This window comes from Marmota flaviventris, chromosome 6 (assembly GCF_047511675.1).
Source record: "Marmota flaviventris isolate mMarFla1 chromosome 6, mMarFla1.hap1, whole genome shotgun sequence".
NCBI classification, from domain to species: domain Eukaryota; kingdom Metazoa; phylum Chordata; class Mammalia; order Rodentia; family Sciuridae; genus Marmota; species Marmota flaviventris.
In genome coordinates, this window is record NC_092503.1 from 146,823,974 (window position 1) to 146,838,975 (window position 15,002).

Here is a 15,002-nt window from a genome sequence, read left to right on the forward strand (position 1 = left end):
GAGAGAGAGAGAGAGAGAGAGAGAGAGAGAGAGAGAGAGAAAGCACACCCTGAGGGCACAAGTTCCAGACTTGTAAACTGCAGTTTCCTGAATCAGCTGGGCGGGCCGGCTGCGGGCTGAGTCGCCAAAGCTTGGGGGCGGCCAAGTGCAAGCCAAGGGTCTGCTTGGATCCCCGGGTTACTTTCTGTTTCATTTCGAAATGTCCCCTGCTTCCGAAACCAGTGGCCTGCCGGGTCAAGGGGAACGCAGGACTCCTTGGAGGTTGCCGCCCGGCTGGTAGGAGCCGGGCCCCGCGAAGGTAAGAGGCGACCGCCCGCCCGGGCGCCACCGGCTCTGGGCGCCTGCGGGGCACGCCCACTACCAGGCGTGGTGTCCCTGAGTGCGCGGGGTGGGTGCGGCGGAGGCTCCACGAACAATGCGGGAGGGGGGCTGAGGTTATGAAAACGGAGACGATGGACCCATCCTGCGGAGATGCGGGGCCACCTGGTCCAGGGTGAACCCCCAGCTCCGTGGGCTCCTTTCTCGGCTCCCTTGCATCCTGCCAGGGAGCTGGTCAGCGGCCAGCGCATTGGCACCGCCGGGAAGGAGGACCAAGGGGCTGCCTGGCACCGCGAGGCTGTGTGTGTAGCATGTGTATTTGCAGAGCACGACACTCCAGGAGACTGTTACACAGTTTCAGAAAGCACAGCCACTGGAGAGCCAGCAGCAGACCCAGGCAGGAGGATGCCTGAGTGAGCCTCGGGCTCCGGGCTATCTTTAAGGTAAGCTTGGAGTCTGAAATGACTTGACTGCTTTCTGCTTATTCATTACATGGATTTTGGACTGGTTTGGGGCTTTGTTCGGTTTAGAGACTTTTTCCTATTGTGGAGCTGCCAGTAGAGATTGATTTGGTTTTGCAGTCTCCGAGCTGGTTCATCAGGGTGTCCTGGAACCTGCAGATGCCTCCAAGTCAGAGGCGATGGATCCAGATTTGGTGATGTTTTCCAGATTCCCTTGCAAATCTCACCGCAGTGGAGATGCTGGGAGCAGGCTGTTAGGAACCTCAGGAAGTTTCAGCCTTAAAGAGACAGGGAAGGAAAAATCCAGATCTGTAGTTGTTATTTGGGGGAGGTGGACTCAGGGAGAAGTTGTGGAGGGTAAGAAGGTGACTTGAAAATAGAAGGATTATTAAGGAATCAGTTTGGTGGGATCTCATCCTGGGCTCTGGCATTTTGAGGCTTGCTGCATGGAAGTAGAAATCAATACAGGAATTGGTAACCGTTCACTCGCGGTAGGAATTGCTCTGATGGATTCTTTTTTTCTCTGACTTCGGGAGGATCTGAGAAACAGGTGAGGGATTCGTTTGGTAGAGTTCATTTCTAATTGTTATTCTTCTGGGGCCACATGCAGTACTCTAAACAAAATATGGTGCTGTTGGAATCAAAAGGAAAAATGTTCTTAGAATAATATCTATAAAAGAGATCCAAGTTTTTGCTTGAATTCTTTCTCACCTTACTCCGTTTGGGGACAGATTATATGAGTTGAATGTGTCTAATTTAAACCACTCTTTAATGGTGGTACAATTATCCCTCTGAAAGGATAGTTGCATATCCAAATAAAAATGATCTTGAATCTGTGGTTCTTAGTGTCTAAGTCCATGGAGCGCATTTGGGAATTAAAGACTTTGTGGGTCCTGAATTTCTGTCATCTTCTTCCTACTAGGGTCCTATTATCTCCATGTACTCTGGCGCCCGGCAGACAAATGAAGCCAAAAGGCATCATGAGGTTTTTAATTAAAACCTACATTTTGAAATATAGATACTATAATATCATTATAATTATTCATAGTATGTAAGAACAGTTCATGAACTCCCTGTGTTAAGACTTTGGTGGTCCCACAAGAAAGCATTGCTTTAATAATTAATGTCACTCAGTGAGTTCCTTTGATCCGTATTTCCATCAGTTGAAACATGCAGAAAAACTGCACTTCTGTGTTTCAATAATTTACTAAAGACTGCGATTCATAAGGTCTGAGATTCCAGTCACTACAAGACCCTTCACATCATCCAAAACACAGAAGATAACACGATTCAGAAGACTTTCCATTTTGCTTTGTTTTCGAATTCTCTAAAAATTTTGTCTAAATTTTGGTGTTCACATTTTCTGTGTCAAGAACCTGGACTTATGGTTTTGCAGAGGGTTAAAGGTTACATTCAGTATAAGGGACAGTCTGGGAAATGCAATTTGGAGGCCAAGTTTTGTCCATTTGGGGGAAAGTTCAATAGTTGATAGAACAGCTGTTCGGAAGATGTGCTGTAGAGTGGATTTGGAAAATCCAGTTCTTATGGTAATATAGGTACTTTGGTTCAGAGCATAAGTTTTTGAATCAGATTGACTTGGGTTCCTTTTGCAGTTGTGCCTCCTGATCAGTGAGTTACATTCATCAGGCTCAGTCTCTCATCTCTAAAGTCAAATAGTAAGAGGTTGCATGAAAATAAGTGAAATAATGCATGAACAGAGCAACACATGGTATCATGCTTGGTGTAGGTGACACCTTCAGCAGTACCTGCTGTTACTGTTGCTATCATGTATAGTATCTGGTGACCACAAAATAGTTGAAAAACAAGGTCATCTCCCACCTTTAATGTGCCAGAGAATAGAGAAATTGTGTAAAACTTTAACTCAGCGTTTGTGATCCTCAACATGCTTTGGGATTAATTCACTAGCAGCTCTACTCCAGAGTAGACCCACAGCTACTGAATAAGTTTGCTAGAGCTGCTGTAACAAAACACCACCCCCAGGTGACTTAAACAACAGGGGCTTGATTCCTGGCAGTTCTGGAGGCTGGAAGGTTGAGATCCAGGTGTCAGCAAGGCTGTTTTCTCCAGAGGCCTCTCCTTGGCTTGTGGGAACCCCTTCTCACTGCGTCTTTGCCTGGTCAGTCTTTGGTCTGTGTATCGCATTGCCCTAGTCCCTCCTTATAAAGACACCAGTGGCCCTGGATTAGGTCCACCCTCATGATCTCCTTCACTTCTTTAAAGGCCTGACCTCCGAGGGGAGTGGCATTCTGAAGAACTGGGGGCTAGGGCTTCAATATGCAAATCAGAGGGAGGGACACGGTTCCGTCCTTAACAGCTATCAAGTTAAGGAAACTGTTTTTAAAGTGTGCTGTTCTTGTTTTAGGAGTCAATCAGATCCATACAGAAAGGGTGTTTTTATAGGGGAAAATGGTATCTCCACACTGCAGTGGGGAGCCCCCCCAGAGGGCAGCGAGGTAAGCCTGGGCCCAGCTTCCAGAGCAGCCTAACTTGCCAGGGAGGGAAAGTGAGGACCACATTTTATTGACTTGCATTAGGTGTCCTGCCAAAGGACTAGTCCATCGACCTTAGCAAGGCTGCCTTTCGGTGGTGACAGCCATTCCGGAGGACGGACTGAACGATGAAATGCTCCTTTGAGGTCAAAAGGATCCTGACATTTCTCTGGACAATTCCCCACTGCTGTTCTCTATTCTGTCTCTCAAAGTTGAAGAGTGACCCTGTCGCCCACTTTCCTGCCGTGTTTGATGTGGCCATGTGTGCTCACCGTTTCTTCAGTCTGTCCCTGACTGTCCCTTTCCCCACTTCAGCATGAACAGTGGTAGTCAAGGGCATAACTGCTTAAAATCCATGTATGCGCTCTCTCTCTCTCTCTCTCTCTCTCTCTCTCTCTCTCTCTCTCTCTCTCTCTCTTATTTATTCATTCCAGAAACGGAATTTGTGACTAGAGAAGATGGCTTGCACGTGACATTTATAAACTCTTCCCATTCTAAATTTCTCCTTTTTGATTTTAGAGAAAGAGACAAGAGGTCCATCTCTTGGCAGAGGTGCCCTCACCGCTGGGGGAAGCACAGGGGAATGGACACCTATTCTGTGTGCACAAACATGAAAGGGCCCAGACAAGAAAGTGGTGCCTCGGCAGAGCAGGTGATTCCCAAGGGTGCTCAGGCAAGAGCCAGAGTGCTCCCTGCTCCCTCCTCCCTGGAGAGGAGGAGCCTGCGCACCTCTGGCAGGACCTTGCACCCTCTGGGAGGCACAGCCCTGTTCCCTGTAGACACTCTGGACGGCCTATCCAAGCAGAGAAATAAAACCCAAAGGGGGAATGCACACAGGGAAGAAAGAGATGCACCTTAATTTTCTTTTTTTCTATCAAAAGGAGCAAAGGAGTACTTACTTAGTGACTTATAAAAACTCTGTGTCACATCCTTTTTCATTAACAATAAGGCATGTCTTCAGTGCCCAAGGGAAGGAGGGGTTCCCTGAGTCACCACCGTGCCCCCTGATTCTTCTCCAGTTCTTGGAACAGACAGGAACACACTCGATCATCTGGGGAGGATCTGCTTGCTCCCAGGCTGCCCTGCAGAGGCAGAAGTCCTGGGCTTGTGCCCCATGTTGGTTCACCCAGGCTTCAAGCTATTTGGGTACAACGTCCTTGCCAAGTGTCAAGAGCTCTGTTTGGGTTATTAGAATGAGGCTGTTGAAAGAAACTATGATGTAATTCAGAATTTGTCGGTGCTTGAATTATTTAGCCCTGATATCAAGGTTCAGGACTTGGCTGAAAAAGGACTCAAAGGCCGAAAATGATAAGGACAGGCACTTAGGAACGAGTCACCAGACTTTAAGAATTTGCTGTTGGCTCCATTTTGCTTTCATTTTAAATTAAGAACTTGATTTTTTTTTTTAAGATCATTTGTTCACATGGAGAGTTTTTCAAAAAAAAAAAACTGTTTTTAGAAATATCATGTCTCTTTTCAATCAAGCAAAATTAACCACCTTGTGGGTTTTGGTGGTAGTTGTTGTTATTGTGTTGATTCAGTAAGCAATTATTATCTGCTTTACCAAGGACAAGCCATTGTGCTCAGAGTTGTGCAATGTGTGAAAAGATGAATCAGATCTACCCAGACCTATTCAGAGAAAGAAAACATGCATGAAAGTTTTAGCAAAAAAAAAAAAAAAAAAATGTAGAAAATGACAGCTTCCCTGGGAACAGAGAAATGTGGTTATTGAGGTTGGCAAAAGGGAGATATTAATTCCAACTAGAAAAGGTTCTGAGAGTCTTGGGAAGAGGGGTAAGAGGAGGAGGGAGGGGCCAAGACACCCAAGGCGGGAGAGAGATGGGAAGCAGGTTCCTAAAGGAAGGCTCCTTCCTCTGGGGTGTCATGAGGCAGGAGACCCGGCCAGCTTTCTTGGAGGAGAGGGTAGAAAAAAGGCAACCAGTTGTGAGGTCCCTGGAAGGAACTTGAACATCACGCTGCAAGTGGCCTGGCCAGACTCAGAGCTTGTGCCTCATCATCAGCTGCAGTGCTGTCGCTGGGGACAGCAGGTCATGGCACTGATACTGGTAATAAGGGTGTGGCTGTCGCTGTCCAGTGGCACATCATTGCTTAGATTATCTTTGTTCTGCACAAGAAATTTCCGGGGAGAGCACCGATGCAGTGGATCCCTGTTTTCCCTGGATTCCATTTTTTTGCAAACTTTGCCTGCTCTCCCAGAATACAGTGTTGGTGAGGCACCTTCACGGTCATCTCCAGGCAAATGCAGAGTAGCAGAAATCCAAGCTGAGATGGGGCCAGGCGATGCTCTGCTTTGTGTTTCATCTCTCACGCTGCAGATCTGTGTCCTTTCTGCGGCGTATCCAGGGCCACAGGGTTTGCATGTTGGGGCTTCTCCTGGGTGGTTTTGCTGTGTAGGATGGCCCAGGTGAAGTGCTAGAGAGCCAGGCATGTTCCCAACCGCAGGAAAGCCGTGATGTGCCGCATGGAGAGCAGACATGTGCTCGGCAAGCTTAGTTCAAAGCTGAGTTCCGGTGCTCTGGGCCATTACCTCATTCCATGTTCACAAATCAGTGATGTATGTCGAATCCGATGTGTTTCAACAGAAATGCACATAAGACAAAGGTATGTGTTGATGTGTGAGGTTGTTGTGCTTGTGTTGTGTTGCACTTGTCCCAGCAGTGATGGTTCAGTATTCACTAATCCCGTGTTTGCGGTGACTCTCTAGGACAGAACTGCCATGAATATTGAGAACCGAGTAGCATTTTCCTTTCCAAAGAGAAGTAAATTATCTGGGGCTACATGGTTAGCATGAGTCAAGTCTGTAGTATGCCGTAATGTAACGGTGTACCTTTGTGCAGATGAGATCGAAGGCCCTGACTTGGCGATGGCAATGAAGAGCAGAGGAGAGGAAGCAAATTATAAATGGTGCAGGGAGTGGAGCCCATAGGGCCAGGTTGCTGAGTGCCCTGGAGGGCAGGGAGGAGAATGGGGTTTTGGAAGGCCCTGAGGTCGGGTGGAGGTGCAGACTCTTGGCAACTTGAGGATCAGGGCTGCAGGGAGGGTAATGGGTGGGTACAGCAGAGATTGATGACAGGGCTTGAGAGAATAATTGTAGGTATTTCTTTTTGAGCCCTTACTGTATTCCAGGTGCTGTTCAGAGGCCCCTACTAAATGATCTCACTAGATCCTCAGAGAAACCCTCCAAGGCAGGGATTCTTATTCCCATTTTACAGAGGAGGCGAGAGAGGCTCAGAGAACCCAATAACCTGCCCAGGACACGCTGCTCTGAAACTACAGAAGACGGGGTGCACCCCCAGGTGCAGGGACCGCTGAGACTGTAGGCACAAGATATGGAGTTTCATGTTTTGGAGGAAGAGAAGCATTGGTGACAGCCTATCTTGCCCTGTAATTTCCTGTTTTCAATTTTGCTTTTTCAATATTTTCCTACCTTGTGTTTTTCTACCTGTGTGTTTTTGTTGAATTCTTCACGGCCAAAGGAATGTTGTTCTCCTGACCTTTAGGTTTCTTGTCGTTCTCCTTTTGTGATGTTGCAAAAGGTTGGTTGAAATGACTTGTAGCTGCAGAAATTGGGCATGTTAGGTGATGTTTTATTATGTTGTGTTGTTCAACAAAACAAAACAAAAAGTTTGAATGTTGCAGAGTTTCCTAGAATGTAATACATGTTCCTCAGAAGAATCGCTCTCTCAGTCACTCTTGCATTTCACATTACTCGAGCTGTAGTTGATTTGCAGATGCGCGCTCATTAACGGAGGAGAGGCACGGTGATGCTATTTGTCTGTTAGATTTCAATAGCCTGGTGTAAAAGGACAGGGTCTTCGCTTTGCATTTCATCTCAGACATCAGTGATCTCTGAACATTTTTAAAAAGTATGAAGCATTGCCTCTTCAAGTTGCTCAAATCTGTATCGCTTGCTGAGATTTATTTATCTCTATGTTCCTGAGATAGTAAGAGATTAAACATTCCCTGACAAGTTATTCTCAGAGCACTCCTGGTACTACTGCACCACGGATAAAATAATTTCCAAATAGTACAGAGGGTGTTTCATCTAAAAAGGCTCAGAGCTGCTGATTATATTCAAAATCATGATAATAATACATTAACAGAGGGAAAGAACTCTCATCAGATTTGTGGTCTCCTTCTTGCTTTCTAAGCTGCCCCTCCAAGGTGTCCAAGAAGGCCAGCTTTCTCCTGGCCACGTGGGAGTGTCCTCCCCAGAGCCAGGGCACTGGCTCCATCAAAACGCCTCTGCCCACAGAGTTCAATGCCCTGAGATGCAAGGAGAGCAGTCTCTGTAGGCAAGTGGAAAGGAGTTCACCTAAAGGGAGTCTGTGTGCTTTGAAATAACCAAAGTCCTAAACCCTTCATTTATAAATTGAAGGGAGAGAGAGAGTCGCCATGTGGTTGGCAGCCGGGCTCTGTACTCCAGTGAGCTGCAACTCCCAGGTGGATGGAGTCTGCATTTGTGTGAGGATCTGGTGGTGTCAGGACAGAGACTCTGAAATCTTCATCATCTCCTAAGACTTCCATCGCCTGAAAGGGAATGGGGAGAAGTGTAGCCATGTTCCATTCAGAAAGCACTGGAAACCATCTCTCTGCTATCCTGGACAGTGTGTTTTGCCAAACCCAAGGGAAATGAACTCCATGTGGTTTTGATTCATTTATAGTTTAATCACCAAAATATTGCTTTGCAAGGACTGGCTATGTCCAAAAATCCCTTCATGAGCCAGTTGAAAACATTGTCTTGAAAACAGGAAGTCCTGTTTTGCCAAGAGCTCGCAGATGCCCGAGCAGAGGCCCTGGGTTGGGTTGTGGGGGCGGGGGGGGGGGGGAAGCCATGGAGTCTGAGCTTCCAAACCTGGCAGGGCTGTCTGATCCCCTTGGGGAATCCGTGTGGTGAGTCTGTCTTTACTCACTAGCAGAATAGAGATCCTCCAGGGAAAAAGAAATCACCTGAAGGAAAGAGGGCCCCTGGCTTCCCTGATGGCCACTCAGACTCACGCCCTTTCATGCCATTTCGTGTTCCCTGTGCCACCTCCCTAGATGCCAACTCAGGAGAAAACTCCTCTACCCAAGTCATAATGTTAGCATCACAGCCTTTAAAAACCCGAGGCAGAATTTCATAAATGTGCTTGGAAGCAGCAGCTTCACTGGATCCATGAGTTCCAGGAACAAGGGGAAAAATCGTTTTACTTTGAAATTAAAAAAAAAAAAATTATGGTAAAACATATGCAACAAAATTTAGCGTCTTAATCACATTGAAGTGTCCAGGCCGGTGACATTGACTCCATTCACACTGTTGTGCAGCCAGCACTGTCATTTATCTCTAGGACTCTTTTCATCTTGCAAAACTGAAACTCTGTGCCCATGAAATAAGAACTCCCAACTCTCCTTCCTCCCCAGCTCTGGCAACCATCATTCTGCCTGCTGTCTGAATTAAAGAGTAGCTGCATTCATCTGGTGGTGCAAGCCTGTTCTGTCACTAAAATGCAAAAGGACTTTTAGTGCAGGGATGCTTGGATGAGAATAGGGGCGCGTGATAGGAGAAGGTCTTCCATGGGGATTGTGGAGTGGACACAAATGACCCCCTGACCCCCAGGCAGGTCTCGGGAGTAGAGTTCAGTGAAGGCGTTTTCCCAGGGAGTTCTGCTCCTGTGCTGCTTTTTGATGATCTGATAATAGAAGTAAAAGTACATAGGACCTTCTTAAAAAATGCTTCTCAGTTTCCCCCAGGATCCTGGGGATCTTGTTAATATGAAGATTCTGGCTGAGCACGTCTGAGGTGGGCCTCGGGGTTTTGCATCTCTAATAACCTTCCAGGTGATGCTAATGCATCTGGTCCATGAGCCACCTTTCAAAAAATAAGGTTCTGGAAGAGTGGTTTCATGATGTGGAAGTCTTAAAAAAAATTCTAAATTAATTGTTCTGGGCATAGTTGTCTTTTGTTTTAGTTTGGTTTGATTTTTTTTTTTTTTTTTTTTTTGGTACTGGGAATTAAACCACTGAGCTACATCCCCAGCTCCCTTTTTTCTTTAAATCTTTTTTTTTTTTTTTTTTAGAGACAAGGTTTTGCTAAGTTACCTAGGACCTCCCTAAGTTGCTGAGATGATCCTCGAGCTTGCCATCCTCCTGCCTCAGCCTCCTGAGTTGCTGGGATTACAGGTGTTCACCACCAAGCCAGGTTTAGACATAAATATATTTTAAGATCCCAAGTCATCCTGGTGCAGAGCTAGCACTGAGGACCCCTGATCTGGAGAAATAGTTAATATTTCTAGGCTGCTTCTCTCAAAATCAAATACCTCATATGATTTTTTTTTTTTTTTTTTTTTTTTTGGTGAGTGTCAGAATGCAGTACTTGGCTTTTCTAACAAGAGTCTTAAGTGACTATTGCTATGTTGCTGATAAAACGAAGAGCCAAATGCTTAAGATTCCAGATGTGCTGACTGCAGAGTTGACATTCAACTACAAAAATCTAGCGACCTTTTTTGCGGTCTTGCCCCTACAGAGGCTCCCTCTGTGTGCTCATGTGGGTGAACTACAGTGATAATTATGGGTAGAACCAACATGGATCCTCAAATTAAAAAAAAATGCTTAATATGCTCAAATACTTAGCTACGTATTTGAGAACTCAGAATCCTGCACCAAAGAACATCAGAAATTTGCCTGAAAAAATGTTAAGAACAGATGTTCCAATCTACTTGTCTCCACCATGAAATAAGTCTGATTCTGCTCATACTTGCATACTGATGGCTCTTCTTGGGTGAGTTCGCCCTCAGGAAGCTGAATGTGCAATTGGTGGTTGCTGAGGTTAAATATTGTGCACTTAAACATTAGCAAATGTCTGCCAGATCCAGCTATGTCAATTTTAGCTTAATTGAGACTCAACTTCTCTCTCACAGTAATTATCTAACAGTAGCTGTGTTTCCTTAGTTATCATTCTAATTTCTATTAATAAAACTATGGCAACATAGCAAAGATGCATCTCTGTTTGCCAGATGAATGCAGATCCCATTTATTGGATAATTGTTTCTACTTATTTAAATTTTAGACCCCAAATAAGGGTACCTTCAATGTATAGAACTCTTTTAGATCTTAAACTGCCCCAAACCATTCTTATCCACCACCACCTTGACTAATTTTTTTTTTTTGGGGGGGGTGCAGTAATACTGTGATGGTGAGCTTTGAAGAATTAGGAATTTTTAAAAAAAATTAGGTATTGATGAACCTTTATGTTATTCATTTATTTATATGCAGTACTGAGAATCGAACACAGTGCCTCACGCATGCTAGGCAAGCGCTGTATCACTGAGCCACTACCCCAGTCCCAAGGAAATTTTGATACCATGCAAACATTTTCCAGTTTATTCTGTGGGCAGTTCCTGTGTGTGACGAATCGAAGACTGAGGAGAACAAACATTGTACTAGTCCTCCTCACCATTCCCTCCTTGAGTTGACACTGTCCAGTTAATGACCACTGCTAGAGCAGACGTGGCCAGGACAGTCACAAGGAGATGTTTGTGCTCTCTCCTGCAAAACGCTGTTTTGCAACCTGTGGGCTCTGCTTGGCTCTTTGACTTATCCCGCTCATGCACCAGGAGTTAGCAGCGCCAACCGGCCGAAGCTGGAGAGAATAATTTCGGATCCTTCTTGCATATTTCCTGTCTGATTGCATCTCCACCCAGCCCTGGCCTCAGGACCTAGAGCTCCTCTCTTGGACCTTTTGCCCATCAGACTTATCTGTGTTCTCTTCAGTTCTCATTGGGTGTCTCTGGGGATTGGTTCCAGGAACCCCATAGATACCAAACTCCAGATATGCTCAGGTTCTTATAAAATGGCTTATACTTGCATAGAACCTGTATATCTTCCTGTATACTGTGAAGCATCTCTTGATTACTCATAATGCCTAATAAAATGCAAATTGCTATCTAAATAGTTATTCTCACTGTATCATTTAGGGACTAATTGCCAAGGAAAAAACTGTACATGTTCAATACTGATATGTTTTTTATATCCCCAAACATGTTCAATCTGTGGTTGGTTGAATCCATGGATGTGGATCTATCCTGTGTTGAATGGCTGTACTGTTTTAAAAATCTTTATTTCAAAATGTACCTTTTAAATCTTAGTTCCCTGAAATACTGGAAACTGACTAATATAACTCAATTCCCTTAAGGGATATTTTCAGGTAGGCCCAGTTTTTCATTTTCTGAGAAAGGAAAAAAAAAATAGCTGATATAGAATTTTGAAGCGATGGCTAATAAGCTCACACCTGTCCGTTTGCTTAGATAGTAGAATTTTCTTCTTGAAGCAAGTGTGAGCCACATTTGGAGTCCATCTAAAGGAGCAATGCCAGAGACCCCGTCTATGGTAATCCCTGGGATATGACCTTTAATTCTCATAGCCAGAATGGTTTTTAGCTTTTGGTGACAATTTTTCCCCCTATGCTGGGGAGGAAACTCAGGGCCTCTCGCATGCTAGGCCCGTGATCTCCCACTGAGCTACACCCCGGCCCAGATCCAGTCTGGATGTACTGGATCCACCTGTATATTTAGTGGATGTGTTTTCACTGAGGAAGCAGACCAACAAGGGAAAGTGGGAAGTTGCTATAAACGTTGAAAACAAATAATAATGAAGGTTGAGCAGCTGCAGAACCAGGCAGAGACAATACCAGGGACTCTAAGGCGAGCAAGACGGGGAGGAGAGAAGAAAATAACAACCAGAAGGTCCTCTCCAGAGCCTGAACCCTAAGTCCACTGAGCAGGTCGGGATATCCAGGAGGGCTCTCAGGGGATGTAAATTCCCAAAACCTGAATATGATCCCGAGAGAAAGAAGCATGAGCTGGGGTGGAACTCAGCGTGGAGTGCTTGCCCAGCACACAGAGCCACAAAGGAAAAGAAGAGGGAAAAAGGGAAGGAAGGGAGGGAGGGAGGGAGGAAGGAAGGGAGGGAGGGAGGGAGGGAGGGAGGGAGGGAAGGAAGGAAGGAAAGAATACCCAAATTAATCTAAGTGATAGGGACAGCTCTTCTAGTAGGTTCTCTGAATATCCTGGAAGCAAATCTCAAAACACTGATTACAGGATTTATCCCCGGCCGGGTGCCGTGGTGCACACCTTTAATCCCAGCAGCTTTGGGAGGCTGAGGCAGGAGGATTGAGGATTCAAAGCCAGCCTCAGCAAAAGCAAGGCACTAAGCAACTCAGTGAGATCCTGTCTCTAAATAAAATGCAAAATAGGGCTGGGGATGTGACTCAATGATTGAGTGCCCCTGAGTTCAATCCCCAGGACCAAAAGAAAAGATTCATGCAGGATTCCTTGAATCAAAATCTCTAGACAGCAGACTCTGCAATCAGAACTTGCACAAAATAATCCACAGGTCATTCAAATGCACACTAAAAGCTGTGAGCCTCTCTTGTGCTCCCTTGGGACAATTCTGGGAGTGGATATTCTGTGGCTGCCCTGTCCAGCTGCTACCAGCTAGCGCTGTGTGGCCAATGAGCACTTGAAATGTGCCCAGCTGTGCAGTGCTGGGTGTGCACTGGATCTTGAAGATCTGACTGAGCCTGAGAGAAAGACACACAACGCTTCCATTAGGGATTTTTTACATGTAGAAATGATACCTTTCATATATGGTACATCAAGTAAAAATATTCTTTAAAAATTCATGGGCTGGGGATGTGGCTCAAGTGGTAGTGCGCTCGCCTGCCATGCGTGCGGCCTGGGTTCGATCCTCAGCACCACATACAAACAAAGATGTCGTGTCTGCCAAGAACTGAAAAATAAATATTTAAAAAATTTCTCTCTCTCTCTCTCTCCTCTTTCTTTAAAAAAAAAAATTCATTTCACCCATTTCTTTTTACTGTTTTAATAAGACTTCTAGAATACCTTTCTTTTCCTTTTGCAGTACGAGGGGTCTAACCCAGGGCAAGCGCTCTAAACTGAGTGACACCCCCGGCCCTCGAATACTGGACATTACATTTGTGGTTTGCTGTGTATTTCTGTCATAGCTGATCTGGATCCTGCAGCTAAAACCACTGTGTTCTATAAGCAGTGGATCCAGGGGTGACTGTAGAAGAAAGAATTTTCCCGTTCTGAATTAGAGCTTAGCTTTTGTATTAGGAATTTTGGTTTAAAATTAACTTCACTTTTAAGCCCTAAATCTTGCATTTCTTTATACTTTAGTAGATACCTTCTGCACAAAGGTTCAGTCCATAGAGATTTAGGGATGAAAGTGCTTCCCAAGCCTACCCCAATGGAAATGTTTCCCAAGTTAAGTAGATTATTGCTCTCAAATCATTTAGCCACGTTTCCTCCAGAAATTAATTGAGGAAAATAAAATGCTAGATAATGCCATATGTTTTTTCATATCTATCAGATTGTCCTCAGCACATACACCCCAATCAAATATCCATTACTACTACGGGGGTGACAGTGGGACCCAGATAAATCTTTGAAGTTTCAGCTTGAATTCTCTGAATTTACCAGAAGAGAAGCATGGAATTTGTTCAGACTGGAAACATTTTTTTATCCTTTCCATTAATAAATATCAGGAGTATGGAGTCCCAGGGGAGGTACAGGGGGGATAGTGGTGAATGCTCAGGACTTACAGAGTATACAAACCGGCAATTACACACTTTGGATAAGGCGCTAACAAAACACGGTTCAAAGGCACTAAACAAACACTCGCTGAAAACAGGACGCTAGTTTAAGATCCGCAGGATGCAGTGTTTCCAAAGGGTAGGTGAGGAAATGGGGCTAGAGGCAAGAGAGCACAAATTGTGGAGTCCCCAGAGAACTGAAAATAATTCCCTTTTGCTTTTACATCAGGTGCAGGGAGAGGGGAAGAGAAATAGGTGAGATAAGCCCCAAAGGTGAGCAGAGCCAGGGCCAAAGCCCACATAGGGTGGATGATTCCATCCCTAAGAAATAGAATACAACAGTCATTAATATGGTATTATGTAAAAATGTGGATGTGTAACCGATGTGATTCTGCAACTTGTATTTGGGGTAAAAAAATGGGAGTTCATAACCCACTTGAATCAAATGTATGGAAGATGATATGTCATGAGCTTTGTAATGTTTTGAACAACCAATAAAAAAAAATTTAAAAAAAAGAAATGTCCAGAAAGGCGAATCTAGAGAGAGACCTGGACTCGTGGTTGCCTCGGGCTAGCGTGGGAATAAGGCAAGAGTGATGGTAAACTGCCACCAGGTTTCTTTTTAGGACAGTGGAACTGTTCTAAAATTAGATCACTGTGATGGAAATTCTGTAATATATACTGAAACTCTGTAACTGTATTAAAAAAAAAAACTCATGGAATCCCTGTGACTAATATACTTGAAACAAGGTGATTCTCACGGTATGTAAACTGTGTCCTAATAAAGCTGTTAAAATTGAAAAGCATCTCATGAACCCAGCTAAGGAGTTTTCATGCTGTCCTGGTGAAGCAGGAGGGTATGGGTAATGCAGATCTATGCAACTACTTTTTAGAAAAAGCTCCCGCGGTATCATGCACGGCCCCTGCCCCTGTGTGCAAGAGTGAAGCGAGGTAAACAGAACCGACCTCCAGGGTGCGCTTGCTGTATATAAGCACTTTGCAGAGGTCTCTACCCACAGCATCTCATTTAAACTTCACAATGACCTCTGATACCTTTCTTCATCTGGATGGCTCATTGCTGTCATTGGATCTAAAATATGA

At 44.9% G+C, this 15,002-nt stretch overlaps 1 protein-coding gene across 2 annotated transcripts in view; it reads left to right on the forward strand.

The window, feature by feature from the left end:
* The first annotated feature begins 226 nt into the window (after nucleotides 1-226).
* Nucleotides 227-15,002, forward strand: part of Phactr1 (phosphatase and actin regulator 1) — a 272,986-nt gene continuing 258,210 nt past the window's right edge. Inside the window, exon 1 of one of the 2 annotated variants that reach the window (XM_071613691.1) lies at nucleotides 227-298. The gene's annotated coding sequence lies outside the window, so the exon portion shown is untranslated. Of the gene's footprint in view, nucleotides 299-471; nucleotides 762-15,002 lie in introns of those variants that run through there. The other variant, XM_071613692.1, reaches the window with a different exon arrangement.